The sequence below is a fragment of the Papio anubis genome, chromosome 9 (assembly GCF_008728515.1).
Source record: "Papio anubis isolate 15944 chromosome 9, Panubis1.0, whole genome shotgun sequence".
Lineage (NCBI taxonomy): Eukaryota > Metazoa > Chordata > Mammalia > Primates > Cercopithecidae > Papio > Papio anubis.
In genome coordinates, this window is record NC_044984.1 from 70150927 (window position 1) to 70168257 (window position 17331).

The 17331-nt window shown below is 40.1% G+C and overlaps 1 long non-coding RNA gene across 1 annotated transcript in view; it reads right to left on the minus strand.

The window, feature by feature from the left end:
- Window positions 1-6445, minus strand: part of LOC108581028 — a 252080-nt gene extending 245635 nt beyond the window's left edge. Inside the window, exon 1 of the long non-coding RNA XR_004176126.1 lies at window positions 1265-6445. This is a non-coding gene — a long non-coding RNA (uncharacterized LOC108581028). The remainder of the gene's footprint in view (window positions 1-1264) is intronic.
- Between the last annotated feature and the right edge of the window lie 10886 nt (window positions 6446-17331).

Sequence of the window (17331 nt, forward strand, 5' to 3'; positions counted from 1 at the left end):
GCACTTTGGGAGGCCGAGGCGGGTGGATCACTTGAGGTCAGGACTTTGAGACCAGCCTGGCCAACATGGTGAAACCCCCGTCTCTACTAAAAATACAAAAAAATTAGCCGGGCGTAGTGGCACATGTCTGCAATCCCAGTTACTGAGGAGGCTGAGGTAGAATAGCTTGAACCCGGAGGCAGAGGTTGCAGTGAACCCAGATCATGCCACTGCACTCCAGCCTGGGTGACAGAACGAGACCCTGCCTCAAAAAAAAAAAAAAAAGAAAGAAAAGAAAAGAAAAACATATTCATTTTTAAAAAGCAAAAGCAAAAAATTAAAATCTCCTTTTTATGTCATCCACTTAAAAATTAGCATAGTGTGCTATGATGGCACCTGTGAATAGCCACTTCACTCCAGCCCAGGCAACATCATGAGGACCCATCTCTAAACCAAAATAAATTTTAAAAAGAGAAAGAAACTGGAAAAATAGCAAGAGAGCACTTAACTTCTATAAAATACATCTCATTTGAGAAAACAGGAAATCGTGTTGAAAACAACCCCATGGTATTCTCCATGCACCCAAACAAATAAACAAAAGATTTCTGCCGTGTGATTTTGAGGACCACTCCCTGCCAGCTAAGCAGAAAGAAAGCAAGGGCACAGGTGGTGTTCCAGGAATTAGAGTCATATAGGAACTGATTTATATTCCTCTCCCATTTGTATGTAGATCCCAGTAACCCGACAGCGTGGCCAGCATCTGGGAGGAGATAAAACGCAGTGTGTTTTGCCTTTTTCAGCTAGGATGAGGTTCCATTCTCTCATCGTTTTATATTTGCACGATAGGAGATCTGTTCTGCTTCTTATGTTAATTGAAATCGGCTGCTTTGGGCTCTGACACAGGCATTTAGCGCTAACAGTCAATTGCTCTTTCCTCAGCCATCTGGCAAAAGAGTTGAAACCAGCAATTTTCTGAGTCAGAATTAGACATCTGAAAACAAATGTGCACATACGCAAACCTCTTAGAAGTGCAGAACGAAAGAAAGTAGCAGGTATCAGGGTGCTATAAAGCCCACTGTGAAGCAATGGGATCTCTAATAGGGAAACCCAAAATGGTACTTCAGTTTCTGACACCACCACCACCTTTTCCAGCATGCGTCAGAAGCACTGGGAATCTGGCTGTCTCTCTCTCCCTTGCCTTCCCTGCTAAATGGCAGGAGTTACCCTAGCTTTGGCATCATTTGGCTTTCACTTATAGACAGGTGTACTACTCAGATAGTCTCACCTTTAGTACTTGAGCAGCCACTTCAACTTCAGCAGGAATTTACAGAGCACCCGAGCTTCTGTGATAACATCTTCTCCTGGTCCTTTAAGCTCCCTGACTGTTCTTTTTCTCCTCTCCATCATGTATTCCCCTTTCTCCACCTGCCCTTTAAATGTGGGTGTTTTCTCAACTTCTGTCCTCGGCTCATCTTACATCATATATTTACTCTCCTGTTGCAGATTTGAGGCTGCAAACAGGAGAGTAAGTATATAATGTAAGTTGAGCTGAGGCCTAAAGGGCCATGCAAACAGTGCTGGTTTCATTCTTAAGAGGGGGACTCATACTAGACCCTTTCTGATGCAGGCTGCTTTTTTCTATGAGTCCATTCAGAGTTTCATGATGAAGCACCAAACTCTCTTCACACAAAAGCAGCAGTTACTCTATATCTGGCTGCCATTTCCTGCCTTCCAATTGAAGTCTTTCCTAGTAGAGAGTTAGGACACCCCTAAACCTGGGCAGAACATATCCCCACCACCACCACCACCAATGTCAATGGCTCAAAAGCTACAGAAGTAAACCTTAAGTATTAGTAAAGCACAAACCATGTCACTTCCAGATGGAAGACTGTGTCATTCCTGAATCAAACACTCATTTGTGATCCCCATTATGGTGCCATTTGGCCCTAGAAATTCTCTATACAGAAAGTGCAAATAATACACAAGTGCTCATCAGGTTAATCTGAGTGATAGCTGTGTCCGCGTGTGCCTGTCCACGCATCACTCCCAAAGATTAGCTAAGACTCCGCTCCAAGCATCTTTCACCTGCTGAACCCTCTTGCTCTGCCCTTACTCTGGTCCTTCTATCCACATCACTAACAGGGAAGGTTAGTGTAGAAGAGAGACAGGATGTATGAACACTGGATAACACAGGATTTGGGGAGTGTGGTCTTTCCGCCCACATTCACCCTGCCCTAAGTGAGTTATGTTCTTCTTTCCTCTTGTTTCTCGCTCTGTTTTGAATTAATTCAATGAAGTATGAGATTCCAACATATTCATTCCAGCTATGAGCCTTTCTGTTCTGTGACCTCTGTAATAACTTGCCTAGTATGGTACTTGTAGGCTATCCTTGCATCAGAGTAATTTCCCACAACACACTTTATTGGCTTCATCTGTATTTTACCTTATGATTACAAGCCACTATTCTTTTTTTGCATTTTCAGATTTCCCTTTAATAATTTTGTAATGTAGAAAGTGTGCTTTTCCAAAGGGTAACATGATCTACTGTGTCTTATTGAACCCGAGGCACTAAGGGCTGAAACTAAGTTTTATCCAGACTAGTTTCCTGTGGGGCAACACGGCAGATAGGATGGTGGTCAAGTTTGCACAGGTTGGCTTCTCACCTTATGTAAGAATGTCAGAGATGGTCCACTTGCTCTCTGTCCCCTCACTCCCTGCTGTAGTCAGATGTTTATGACTTATCCGTAGACCCCAGACTAAACTAAAGCATAGCAGCAGCTCAGTGCTGGGTTCTTGGTGCTAGCATCTATTGCAATTCAGGGTGAAAAGACTGGGGTAGGGGAGACAACATTACAAAGACTGACTAGCCACTGGGCAAGGTGCTCACAGCCTCAGGTGCTGGACAGTCTGCCGTGTGTGTCACTGTGGACTCGGCTAACTGTGAATTGCCTTCCTCTGGCATTTCCTATTTTTATTCTCTGAAGGTAACTATAATTTTACAGGATGCAAAATGGCAATCCACACCATGTTATCGTTAAACGATTAAGGCATTTCACACTTTTTAAAATCCAGATTTCTTGCTTCTCTTGACAAATGAGGGTTCTGGACATACAATCCCCCATGGCAACAATAGGCTGCCCTCTTTAGATACACTCCAACCACTCATGACAGTTCACTCCTTTACATTTCCTGCATCTCTCTTCTTGGCTATACTATTGATTGCAGTATTCCTGACTGTTGCCTCATGTTTTACCCAAAGTGCAATCAACCTGTTGTCTGTTCTCTTTGTCTAATTTGCAGGCTTCATGCAGCCCAGTTCTCTTGCCTGTGCTCTGTTCTCTGAGTGTGATCGCTGATACCCAAACTGCCTCACTGTGTCTTTCCATCCCCCACCTTCCTGTGCATTATGACCTCCTCACTATTGCTCTCTGCCTGGTTTCTCAGGCCCCTGTCTGACCTTGGCCAGTCTTCTAGTTGCTATTCTCTTAAACCAATAATATGACCTGACACCAAGAACTGCTGGGGGATCCGCTTTTGATGACTTACTGCATTTTAACATAGGGGTCATCACACCAACCTGGCAAACATTGTCAGAACCCCAGAAGCTTCTTTAAAAACTAGTCAAGTGTTTCAGTAGCCTGATACTAAATCCCTCCAGCCTGTGACCTATTCATTCTGTTGGTACCAAATGCCCCCTGAGGTTAAACAAAGCCCTGAAAAGATAATGAGATGAAATGGCTTGACCTTCAGGTGGAAGATCTCTCCTTTCCTTCCTAGCCTCTAGCTGGCTTAGATTATTTTTATCATTTTTCAAAGCAGCAACGTTTATTTCCTCTGCTTCAGTGAGCTGTGCAGATGCAAGGTCTGGAAGGAATATTTAGTGGTCGCCATGGTTACCATTAGTCATATGAAGTTATAGCTCATGTGCTGATTCCTCTCTTCACAGCTGTAAAAAGAAAGCACGCTCCAAAAAGCAGGCTTGCTGGGGCTCTGAAGACTTTAATTCTGTAATGGGTCCAGCTCCTCTGGTCATTTATCTTGATCTGCGAGTTTAATTAGCACTTTAAAGATCTTAGGCAGAGAAGATTTCATAGAACATGAAGCTAGATGGACATTTTGAGATTTAGCCTCACCTTCTGATTTTACAAATAAGGAAACTGAGGCCCAGAAAGGAGAAGGGACTTAGAGTTACACAGTAAGTCAATTAAAGTCATCAAAGGGGTATAGTTAGTAAGTACCAGGGCCAGGGCTCCTAGCTCTGCTATATCGCCCAACCTAACTAACTGGGAGACTGAGTCATGTGAAGCTCTAGGATGGACAAGGAGTAAACAAGTTCAGTGCAAGGCAGGGAAATCTGATCTCACAAGAAGGGGTTGGATTCCTTGAAACGCGGCTTAAGCCAAAACCCACAAATGGTTTCCAAAACCATTTTAGGCTTGGAGTATCAACTGAGTTTTATGATTGGTTAAGTCCAGATTGCGCAAACAACCACTATTTCCAAATGAGGCTGTTTGTCTGCTGGTTCTGACCAGTTTTCTAAAAAGTGGATGCCCCGAAGTGCTGCAGCTCCTTCTGCGGGTCTGACTTCTCGCTATCTTGCAATTTCCCTACTCTCCCGGCTCAATGTTCAATAGAGCCTCACTTCCAATAAGCCCAGGACTGTGGCTCTTCTGATGCTTTGCAATTGACTGGATATAAAAATAAAATTGCACATAGAACATCTTGAACAAGGGTCAACTGTCTTCACAATTTTTAATTTAAGACTTTCTGTTTGATGGGACTCAATATTTAACGTGTTTTTGCCTAAATAACCTCAACATTGGATAACCTGAACAAACACTTCTTCACAGACCTTGTTTCTAAGTACTGTTCCTCACCAGAAGGAGCCAGGATTCCTTGGAGAGAGGAGGGCCAGGGCAAAGCAAGACTAGAAGGGTTTGGAATATCACATACTAAAAAGTGTTCAAAAAATGATGAAGGATATGTCAAAAAGACTTAGGGTCAGCTTTAAGGGTACCTATTGGCTAAATCTGGGACAATTTGAGCTTCAACATGAATTAAATGGCAGCAATTGGATCCAATTCACTGAATAAAAATAAGAATCCAGCTAATAAATGTAGAAGAAATAATAATAGTTGGTAAATCAATCATGTTTTTAAAAAGACATCATAGTAATAACTGATTTAGTCAAGATTCATCAATGGATGCTAAAGCTATAGGATAAAAGTCTGAAGAGGACAGAATATTAAATAGTCTCAAAATATCTCCCTGTAGATTATAAAGATAAGTGGTAGTCTTATAGTGGAGATACCTAGCAATCACCAGTTTATAAAAAGTGATCGAAGTTAATGTCACCAATAATGTGTGCCTCTAGGTGGTGATACGTTGTTAAGGACACAACATCATTGTCATTGGATGCTTGCAAAAAGTGCATAATCTGAACTTAATGATGAGCAACCCTGAGGCAAACCCAAATCATGTGACATTTCTACCAAATGTCTGGCCTGTATACTTCAATAATGTCAATGTCCTGAAAAACAAAACTAAGGAACTGCTTCAAATTAAAGGAGATTAATGAGCCATGACAACCAAATGCAATCTGTGATCCTGAATTGGATGCTGGTTCAGGGAGAAAACAAACCATTACAAAAACATTTTTAGGCCAATTATTAAAATTTGAATATGATCTATATATTAAATAATAGCATGTATCAATGTTAAATGTCCGAATTTGATGTTGGTACTATGGGTCTATAAGGGGAAAAGCGGTATGATGTTTGAAACTAATACTTGAATGGGAAAGGAGGGAAGAGAGAGAATATAAAAGAAAATGAAGCAAAAAGTTAAAACAGGCGAATTCAGATGGGTTTAGAGAGTTAGTTCTTGGTACTACTCTTAAAACTTCTGTAAATTTAAAATGATTTTAAGTTAAAAAGTAAAATTTATAAACCCTCGAATTTGAAGGGATCCTGATGCAGGTAGCAGGTAGGTGCAAACAAGACAAGCTCAAACTGACAATTTACAAGCCAAGAATTATTTAACTACAGCTCAAAGTTCTAGGCAGAAAGAAATGTATATCAGTTTATTCTTTAAGAAAACATTCATTGAATAATATTAATAATAGTTAATATTTGTAAGTACTTTGTGCAGGTTACTTGGTTTCCATGTTGTAGCAGATTGCATTTTCTAAATATAAACACATTGAACTACATTCCATTCTACATGCTTTTCTTAAAATGTGATGTTTACATCCTACATCAAGAGACGGGATATATTTTTGTTTTTCTTGAACCTGAAAAGGCCTTTAACTACTTTGACCAATATCATAGCATAACTTTTATGGCCTAGCCCCAGAAGTCATGCATCAAGTTCAAGGCCGAAGAGGTCAAGAGATCAAGACCATCCTGGCCAACATGGTGAAACCTTGTCTACTAAAAATACAAAAATTAGCTGGGCGTGGTAGCGCTTGTTGGGAGGCTGTTTGGGAGGCTGAGGCAGGAGAATCACTTGAACCCAGGAGGTGGAGGTTGCAGTGAGCCAAGTTCATGCTACTGCACTCCAGCCTGGTAACAGAGTGAGATTCCAACTCAAAAAAAAAAAAAAAGCAATGGGAACACACTGATGAGAGAAGAAATAATGTCTGAATAAAGCTTCAAAAAGAGATCTATGAGACCCCTCATTTGCCACATGAACCAGTGAGGGAGCTGCTACAGGCCTACATGAGCCTGCCAAACAGGCAGAGACCCCTGCCTCACCTTTCCCTAAACATAATTGTATTCTCTCATTGTGTTTTGTTCAAGAAAACTTGATTACACACCTTGATAATGCAATGGATTAGCACGTTAGACATTACTATCGTAGAATTTAACTGCAAACATTTTGCAAACACCATATAAAACCAAATTTGAAGCCCTTAGTCCATCATCCTAATATTGATACAGAAGACAACGAACTGATGTGACACTCATCTTCATGCCTAATAAAAGCCTGCCAGTTCTTTGCCTTCCCCAATGTTTCCAGCAGTCCCCTCCTTTTATTCCTTGTTCACCACTGGGTATGCTGTCAGCATGTAATAAATAATAAAAACAACTTTTCTCTTTAGTGCTTGTTTCTTCTGCTTTCTAAATTCTTTCAATTCTCTTAGACATAGTAGTTCTACATTCTTCAAATAGCACACTAAAGACTCAAACAAATCATCTCCTTCCCTGAGCATCTTAACATTCAGAATCATAGCACTTGGCATTTAAATATATGCCTCTGATCCTGAGTAGTTTCATGTCATACGGTGAAGTTTATTAGCTTCGTTGTCAAGGGCTTATATGTGTCATTGATATGCCACCCTCAGCCCCCATGTGCTCCTAGCACAACCTTACGTATGTAGTATAACACATACTTGCCAACTAACTGATTGATCCTAACATACTAAAAACTTCACTGCTATTGATGTTGATAACTTTTCTAAATCTTCTACAAATAACATTTGAAGAAGTAAGTTTCCAATGCCTAGTGAGAAAGCTGGCCCGGTGAGTGATGTATTATAGGGGAGGTGTTCTTGGTCTCTTTGCTGACCCAGAGCTAACTTATCTTTTTACAGTCACTAGACAGGCACCAGCCTCCAAAGGAGCACAGGACTGTTATCCTCTACCAAGGATGTAGATAGCACTGGGTGCACTTACAAGCATATGGTCTGGAATCAGGCAGAATGGGTTCAAAGCCTAGCTTTTCCACTTCCCAGCCATGGGATCTTAGGCATTTTTACTTCTTTAAACCTTAACTTCGGTGTCTTCAAAATGGGAATATTAATGTGCTGTACTTAGCTCATAGCACTGTGGAGAGGATTAAATGAGGCATGTAAAGTGTGTGACACAGGCACCCAGAGAGAGCTACATAAGTGTTAGTGGTTATTCTCCAGGTGATGATACCAGTCACCCTCTGCGTACAGTCAGGCCCACGTGGGAGATGAAGAAAAGGGAGGTGTTTGTCCTTGGTCATTTGTTCTTTTTCCCCAGCAGGTAAAAGGGATTTCTTTTGCTTATTTTGTATTTCCCTCTGGCATATATGAAAAGGAACAACCATACACAAATAAAACATGAAAATTCAACTCACAGGATGAAACTAGTTCTTGCCAGTTCCTGGGGCATTTTTTCTCCTGCTGCTGATTTCTCTCTCCCTCAACTAAATTCATTTTAAGATAAATTCTATATTTTTCTTCTCTCTTTTAAAAAAAACACCATAGAATTTGGGAGAAATGCTCCAGTGTTATTCCTTTAGACTACTCTCCATAAACTTTTTAATCCAGCTAGTATATGTGTATTCAGTGCATTCAGTCAAATGAGTTAACCTTTTTAGACTACGAAAAAAGGTTCCAGCATTAATGTCTCTGGGAGCATGCAGACATGAAAGTTATTTAGCACAATGTGCTATGCAAATCTAACAAGGGACAACAGCTTGAACTGCTGGAGCACTCAATTAACTGTAGCATCAATTAAAAGGCATCACAAAATTAAAGGTAATACCCCTATCTTCCAGAGAAAAAAAAAAAGAGAGTTGCTCAACCTTTAGAGATTTATGTTAGGATATAACTTAATAGCTCATGGGCTAAGAGTGACTTCTGTGGACCCTTGGATAAGGAATTTAATCTCTAGGCTAACCACTCAGTTTATCTGTCATTTGAGAGGAAAGAAAGAGAAGTCAATGGACCCTTGGAGAATAAAGATAGGAGGTTAGACCCCAACTGAAAAACTATGACCTTGTATTCAGCCCTCAGCTCACGACTTTGAATCTTACCCCAAAATCACCTTTTGAATTACAGGGAAGGTAACTAGGGAGGGAGATATATGAAAGGACTGAGAAATGCTAACAAGCGTACATAATTGTCATCACTCCCAAATGACAAGCTCATGTGCCAGGACACGGGCTTTAATTCTACTTATACAAAAGCCCAAGTTCCAATACTAAATATCTTCTGATAATTACTTGGCCAGTAATCCACATCAAATCCCCACACTCCAATGATTCATTTTGAAAAGCTCCTAAACAAGCACCAACTCGTCGATCTTCCACCCTGATTCTCTTGGATGGAGAGAAGAACATACTTCAGAGTTGCTCACCACTGGGCGGCACTTGGGGTGAGGTCATGTTTGGAAACAGGAGATGAACCAATAGCAAAGATTAATAGGGCTTTGGAAAAGCAAGTTTAAACAATATGCTCATGAATCGGGGGTAAATGTAAACCAATCAAAAAGGGAAAATATGTATTCATCTTTTACGCTTACGTTTTTGGCCACCCTGTTGAACAGCTGCATCTTGCTGCCTTATTGGCTATCCCAGGCCAAGGATGGTTTATAAGCTGAAGTCACAGGCTCAGTTGGGGAACTGAATAGGGGAAGAAAAAAGAAAGAAAGTCAAGGAGGATTCAGTGCCAAAGGAGGACTGTGATTTGCAATGGTTTTTAAAAATCCCATAACTGCTCTTTTACTAAACAGGTTTTTAGTGGTGTCTTATAACTGACATGGCCATTTTCCTAAGTTTATTGCCTCATTGGAATTTCAGTAAAGTAGTGCTAGTCCATGATCATGGCAAGAGAAAGGAAGGTAGAAAGACAGAAGCGTCTCCAGCAGTGATAAGCAACCCAAATCTTATAATACAAGTGATTCATCCCAAGAGCCAGAGTCAAGATAAACACTAAGAAAGTTGATCTGTGTTGCCACTTCTCACATACACCCACAGATTAACATTCAAGGTTGAAAATCAACATAAATGTTCTTACTCACCTTCTTCTATTCAACAAAGCAGATATTTCAATTGCCTGTAATTCCCCTCTATAGAACTCATTATAACTATTGCCATTTTGAATAAAGAAAAAGTTAATCTGTAAAAATTTTTATTTTTATTTTTGATACAGGCAAAGTATGGTAGTTTGTAATGTTTTATACGGTTTCTTGCCTTGTATACTTAAAGAGCAAAAATCACAAAAGCCCTATCTATTGTATACTTAGCGTCTAGAAGAACTTTTGTCAAATCTCCAAGTCAGTATAAAAATAATTTTTTTACCTAAACAGCTAATAGTCTAAGACCAAGTCCAAAGCCGTGGGAAAGGACACAGAGGCAGATCATTTCTCCTCGTCCAAGCCATGTGTAAATAAAGGAGGCAACCACATTTGGGGAATCAGTCAGGGTGCAACCTGATCTGCAATCTCATAACTGCCCCATAAGACTGCGTTGAGTATCAGTCACCAGAGAGAGGTCTGTTCTCTGTTAAAGACAGATGCTAGAGAAGAAGCAAGACCCCATTGCAATTCACACTCCATGTCACAGACTGGAAAGATGGGAACAAAGCAGGGATCAAAACCCAGCCAGATCATCTGAGGATATCCAAAGAGATTCCTACTGGACATCAACCTGTAGATCATAAAAGAGAAACCCCAGGTGTCCTGATGACCGAGGTAGAAAGGAAGCTGACTCTTTCACATTCTTGCATAGAACAGCATAACTTATTGTGGGGGTCTACGAGGCAAGCGTGTCATGAAATTCCACATCCCTCTAGCACTCTGCATTTCTAGGTACCTAGCTCTACCTAGGCCTAGGAGACACACTAAGAAACTTGTGAGGGTACATTTGAGACTTCTAGGATTGGCTAGCATTGGGCAAGCATCCCAGGTAGACATCTCTGGGACTGGAGGAAATGACTGGCTCAAGTCCAATCCAGGTTATGGCTCCAGCCAAAGATTCTGGGGTGAGAGATGGGCTGGAATGCCAGGGCGAACACGAATACTTAGAAGAGAATGAGACAGAAAGCTGAATGTGTCTGTCTCCATGTCATGCCTAGCAGCACGACATGGAGTATGGCAGGCATGGGTAAGGGGCAGACTGAGGAAGGAGCAAGGGTGGAGCAGACACGAAGATGAGAGCAAGGCTGTCTCCAGGCTTTCTATAATAAATCTGCAGCAGCAAGAGCCTGTAAGTGTCAGGGCTAGTTCACGACCACAATCCAGATGGGCTCTGAAACAGGTCTGAGCTGGGGTGGTTAGTAAAGGGCAGTAAATTCAGCTGGAAATACAAAGACAATGGAACAAATGTCCTCTTTTATTTTAAATCTAATGACATAAAATTCAAAGACGGATTTATAAAATTGATCATTTATGTAGCACACCCCATACACCAGACATTCTGCTAAGCTCACAACTTCATTCGATTATCCAACCACCTCACAAGGCAGATATGAAGGCATTTTACAGAGAAGACTGTGAAGTTCAAAGAGGTTAAGTAATTCCTTCTTCTTCCCTCTCCCCAAAATACTGCCATATCTCTGTCTTCAAAGTCTGCCCAATCCCATAACACTGGTTTTCCTCATCAAGATATGGCCTCCAGTTTCAATCTTTCCAATGTTAACCTTTCTATTATTTGGCCATGTAATGCTGGAAAGGTCATTAAACCTTTTGAAGCCCCGGTTTCTTCATTTTAGCCAGAAAAAGATAGAACTCCATTATCTCCAAGATCTCCTCTGAAACTTGAGGTATCCAGCTCAGAGCTTTGTCTCCACAACATGATATTGGAAACACAGGGACACCTCAGGCTTGGGATGGGAAGGAACATTAGCTACTAAAGAACTGTGGATAATTAAAAATCATCCACAAGCAATATGGAGTTCCTCATGTTCAATGATTAAGTGAATGAAGTTTGCATGTCCAATAAAAACCCTACCCTGCTCTGCAATAAAATGTCCACCCAAGGGAGGAAGTAAAATCAGATGATTTATAAATTGCCAGAAAAGGCATTCCTCTCATATTTCTATAAAGTATCCTGGTGTTACAATTAAGGAACTCAGTGGGGCGCCTCTGTTCACTATTAACCAAATGAATTCTGATGTGCTTGGTTCAGGAAATGTATGATTTCATGATATTTCTGAGTTTTAGTGTCCCTACTCTTACCTCTTGATATATCAAATCAATTGTGGCTTCCCTCAGCTTGGCTTTGATTATCCAATTTGAGCCCAGTTGCTGAGCTCTTTATGAATAACCAGCCTACTGCTCTGAATATGATTTTCCTTACCTAGAAAAAACCCTTCATATGCATATCTCTCCTTGTGCCCCTTAAAACTGAAAAGGATAAAAAGTGTATACAATTCTGCATAAAGGGCTTGAGATTGTGCCAAGAAAATCAACTGATTGTAAGGGTTACAATAAGCCACGGCAACAATGAAATATTTTGAAATTTTCTTCTCTAAATTCTCAATAATTTGCCCAGGATGATCTAACTATATTGAAAAGAGCACTGGGTTTAGAATCAAATAGACCTGAGGGCAAATCTCAGCTCTGCAATGTACTAGTATTTGACCCTGACCCTGAATGACCTATGGAATCACACCAAACCTCAAATTATTCATATGACAAGTGTCATCATTAATAGCCATTTCACAAAATTGTTGTGAAGATGCAATTAGTTTACTTGTGTTAAATCTTAGCATGATTCCAAATCTTAGCATGGCTTGGAAATCTTTCTTATAAAAGTAACAGCCACCCTATATTAAATACCCAATATATGCCAGGTTCTGGGCTAAGAACTTCACATACATTAACTTTAGAGGTCACATCTAAACAACCCTGCAAGGTGAACCCTGTGTTATTAACTGTCTCCAAGAAGAGGAGATTGAGGTACAAAGAGTCAAAGCAACTGGTCCAAAGTCCTCCTGTCAGGCAAACAACCCTGGGATGGCTACTGCATCTTGTTATTTTTTACAGGTATCAGCATAGATGTGAATCAGAAATGTGTGCTTTGAACTCTTCACTCTTCTGAAAAAATAATGAACCCAATTAAGAAAAAAGTTCTCACCAACGAAGAAATAAAATTTTTCTAATGATATACTTCAGGGAAGGAAGAAGGAAAACTCCACTTCATACACTTCCAGCTAACTGGTACTTTGGCAGATAGTTTGACAGGGAGACAGTTAAAGGGATAAAAAGAGGCTCAACCATGGACTGTTGACACAGGCATTCAGCTGGTACCCCGTGGTTACCCACATTTGCCTGGATCCATGCTTCTGCACTGGCCCTACCAAGGGGCAGGTGGACTGCCTTTACTTTCACGGGAAGCTTAGGAACTACAACTCATGAAACAATCTTTGAAGACAACTTAGTAATCAGGAAGGAAAAATACTTAACTCATTGATATTTGAAATAGCCATAACGCTTTCATGAGCTGAAAGAGATCTCAAGTAGGCAAGTTCACAGGTTTCTAGAGTTATCAGGCTTTTCACAGCATTTGGAACATTAGATTCAACACTAAAACAATCTCACATAATAATTTCTTTTGAAAACTTGAGGTCAATGAACTCCACTATGCCTCACATTCATATCACCTTCAATCACTGTACCAAAGATAAGTCCCTACAGTCATCTATTCTGTCCTTAACCACTAACACTAAACTAATATTTGGATCAGGGAGAAGCAAATGCCCACATCCCTTATTCACTCCCCAGTCTTTCTGCTGTCTCCTCCAGAGCTCCATTTCCTGATTATCAAAGTTTAGTGCATTTTCAACTTCCAGAAGGAAATCTTCCACCACTTCTTTGCTGAACCCAAATCTGGACCTCCCTCTGGGTGATCTTCTCTTCTACAGCCCTGTCTAGGTGCAGCTTTGGGTCTCTCAAGCCTCATTTGACATGAGGCTTGGAAGTGAAACAGTATTCTCCTAGTTCTCTGTGCACTCTCAAATTCTTCTTCCCTTAATGAACAATCCCTGCACTCCGCAAGTTTATGCCTTCTAGTACACAATCTCAAATGCCTTTCTCTCACTATCGTCAACCAACTCTCCCACATTCATCCACAAACATTAAGAAGCACCTGAGTTACACTGTCCTTTCCACCCCTAGTCTTACCACCATCCTGGGTGAATTCCAAGTCCTTGTGCATATACCATAGAATGCCTTGCCCCACAGTTCCTGGGCCTCCTCATTCCAATAGCCTTCAATTCTACTCAAATTTTGTCACCCACATGCATAACCACACCCTGAAACTTGTCATCCCACAGAATTGCTTTACTAACGAAAATTTAATCTCTAATAAACCACAGCCTGACCACACAACCTACTTAAATTTCCTATTCTCTGTTAATTCCTTTAAACTTGTTTTTCAACTTCATTAAAAAAAAAAAAAATGCTCTGACCCACTGCCCCATGCTCCCATTTTCCCTGGTATGTGCCTTCCTGTCTTCACTTTCGTTCCCTCCATGGCCTAAGCCATCTCTTTAATCATTCACTTATGAATGATTTCAATTTTCTTGCTCCCTTGTGCTTCCTCCAAACGAGTCCACTACAATCCTGAATTTTTACCATTCCCACATCAGTCTTCCCCCTGATTCTACACTCAGGCAATGCAGGCAGAGAATTGTACAACATGCTTCTACAAATCCATGATCTGTATCCCTAGATATTACCCCAATGATTTTCCTATATATAAATTGTTCCTTTACACCATCATTTCCTACAAAGGTTGCTTCAAATCTTTACTATATTCGAGTTACCATCCCCTTATTCACAACAGATATCCTTACCTCAGTCTTCACCAAGAAAACAGAGCAATCAGGTAAAAATTCCCTTAACTTCCCATTCCTCTCCTCCCTCTACTCATAACAACCATATCTTCATCAGCATCTTTTCTTACCTCCTTCCTACCCATCCCAGAGACAGCATCCTTTCTCTTATCTAAAACCAATACTCTAGCCCTAATCCTTTTGCCCCTTTTCTACTACTGGCCACCTGGGTTGTTGATGGAGCAGCTGGGAATGGGATGTGGGTGCTCTGGCTTTAGGTTTGGCACATTCTTGTGAGCACATTTCGGCAGCACCAAAATTTCGAGAGAACTCACACTCAGGTATAAAGAAATGCAGAAATACCTTTGCTTATTGATCAGAAGAGTTCACAGAATAATGTTTGGTTCAGAGTGTTTGCTGTTCCAACATCAGGATGTGACCTGTATTAGTCTGTTCTCTCATTGCTGATAAAGACATACCCAAGACTGGGTAATTTATAAAGAAAAAGAGGTTTAATGATCTCACCATTTCACATAGCTGGGAGGCCTCACAATCATGGTGGAAGGTGAAAGGCATGTCTTACATGGCAGTAGGCAAGAGAGAATGAGAACTAAGTGAAAGGGGAAACCCCATATAAAGCCATCAGATCTCGTGAGATTTATTCACTACCATGAGAATAGCATAGGGGAAATCACCCCCATGATTCAATTATCTCCCACTGGGTCCCTCCCACAACTCATGGGAATTATGGGAGCTATAATTCAAGATGAGATTTGTCTGGGGACACAGCCAAAACATATCATGACCCGTGACCCAGGATGTGATCACAGATGTGACATCTTGCAGTCAAATTGCCTCTGGTTCCAAATGCTTCTGAGAGGATGTATAGTTGGTCTCATAGAGGGAAACATAATATCAAAGGACCACTTTGGACATTACATAAACACAAGGAACTCACTATTTCTGGTGCCCCTTTCATTTATCCATCCCAGTATCTGAATGGGGTGTGTGCTCATGGAGTTTGAGTCAGTCCCATTGGCAGCTGTCACAAAGCCACTACTGCTACAGTTAGGCTTCCCCACGTCAAATCATAAAGACTTCAGATCAGATATCTTTCACTGACCCTCAACCAGGACCAGGATATTTAGGTTGGTTTTCTTTCGTGCACATGGGCCTAAGCCAGAGTCACTTTCAGCAGCTTGGGGCTCCTTTTCTCAAAAAAGACTAAGGATGTGGTAGGATGCACAGTGATGATAAATACAGATAATTATAAAAGCTGCAGAATGGAGAGTTGCTTTGAATGTAAACAATCACACTTTTAAAGCCCATTTTTTAAGTTACCATATGCTTTGTTTACTGCTACTGTCATTTTTATTCTTTTATGCCAGCTAGACTGATACCACACATTTTCTGTAAACATATACAATTTGATATATCATGATTTCTGTGGTTGTGATAGTTTTACAATTACCCAACTCATCCTGGCTCTGGATGATTTTCTGTAAGCACTAAACACCACATTAAAGGGGAAAAAAGCATAGAAATAGAGTTAGCTTTTCTAAATCCTCACCACTTAATTTTAGTTGTTCTCACAAATAAAAGTACAAAAAGTCTGACAGCTTTTCCTGTATTATAACATGACAAACATGGACTGTGTATAGATGCTTATGATTATATTTTTGGCTTTACAGAATTCCACAGACATGTAAATAAAGCACATATTATTAAAACACATAATCTTTCTTTAGAACATTTAGTAATCTTTGAATTAATTAATGACATTTTGTTTTATGGTACACTTAAACCCCCTCACCCAAAATAATATCAGTAAGATCTTGGCACACTTGGCACACTTAAACCTCCCATCCAAAATAATATCAATAAGAACTATCATTCATTGCATGCTTATTATTATTAAGCTGTCTGTTAAGCATCGTAGTTTTTTTTCTAACTGTATTAAATGGGTTTATTAGTTCCATTTTTACTGAAGAGGAAACTGAAGCTAATAGAGATCAAACACCTTTTCTAATTTCACAGTTAGTAAATGGTGGTGCTGAACTTGAAGCAAAGCCTAATTCCAGAGCTGAAGTTTGAGCTTTTAATAATAAACCATATTTTACCTCCCCAAACATACCTATCTTATATATAAGTGAGTCTTTTTGCTTCTTGCTCTTTCTGCTGCTTGGAGGGATTTAAAATGAAGTAGTCTTTCTGCTGTTATCAAGCAATTAACATAAGCCATTTTATGCACAAAAAAGAGCTAAATTCTAAAACAAATCTTCAAGTTCAAGTATTTTTTAACTTTTATTTTAGGTTCAGGGTACACATGCAGGTTTGTTATATAAGTAAACTCATGTCACAGGGATTTGTTGTACAGATTATTTCATCACCCAGGTACTAAGCCTAGTACTCATTAGTTATTTTTTCTGATTGAAAAATAACTAATTTTTAGTTAGTTATTTTTGAATGGTAGTTTTGAATGGTAGTTCTGTTTTCAGCTCTTTGAGGAAAAAGCCACACTGTTTTCCACAGTGGTTGAACTAATTTACACTCCCATCAACAGTATATAAGTGTTCCCTTTTCTCTGCAACCTTACCAGCACCTTTTATTTTTCTTTACTTTTTAATAATGGCCATTCTGATTGGTGTGAGATGGTATCTTATTGTGGTTTTGATTTGCATTTGCTCCAATGGTCAGTGATACTGAGCTTTTTTCAGACACTTCTTGGCCACATTCATGTCTTCTTTGGAAAAGTGCCTGTTCGTGTCATTTAGCCACTTTTTGATGGGGTGGTTTGTTTTTTTCTTGTAAATTTATTAATT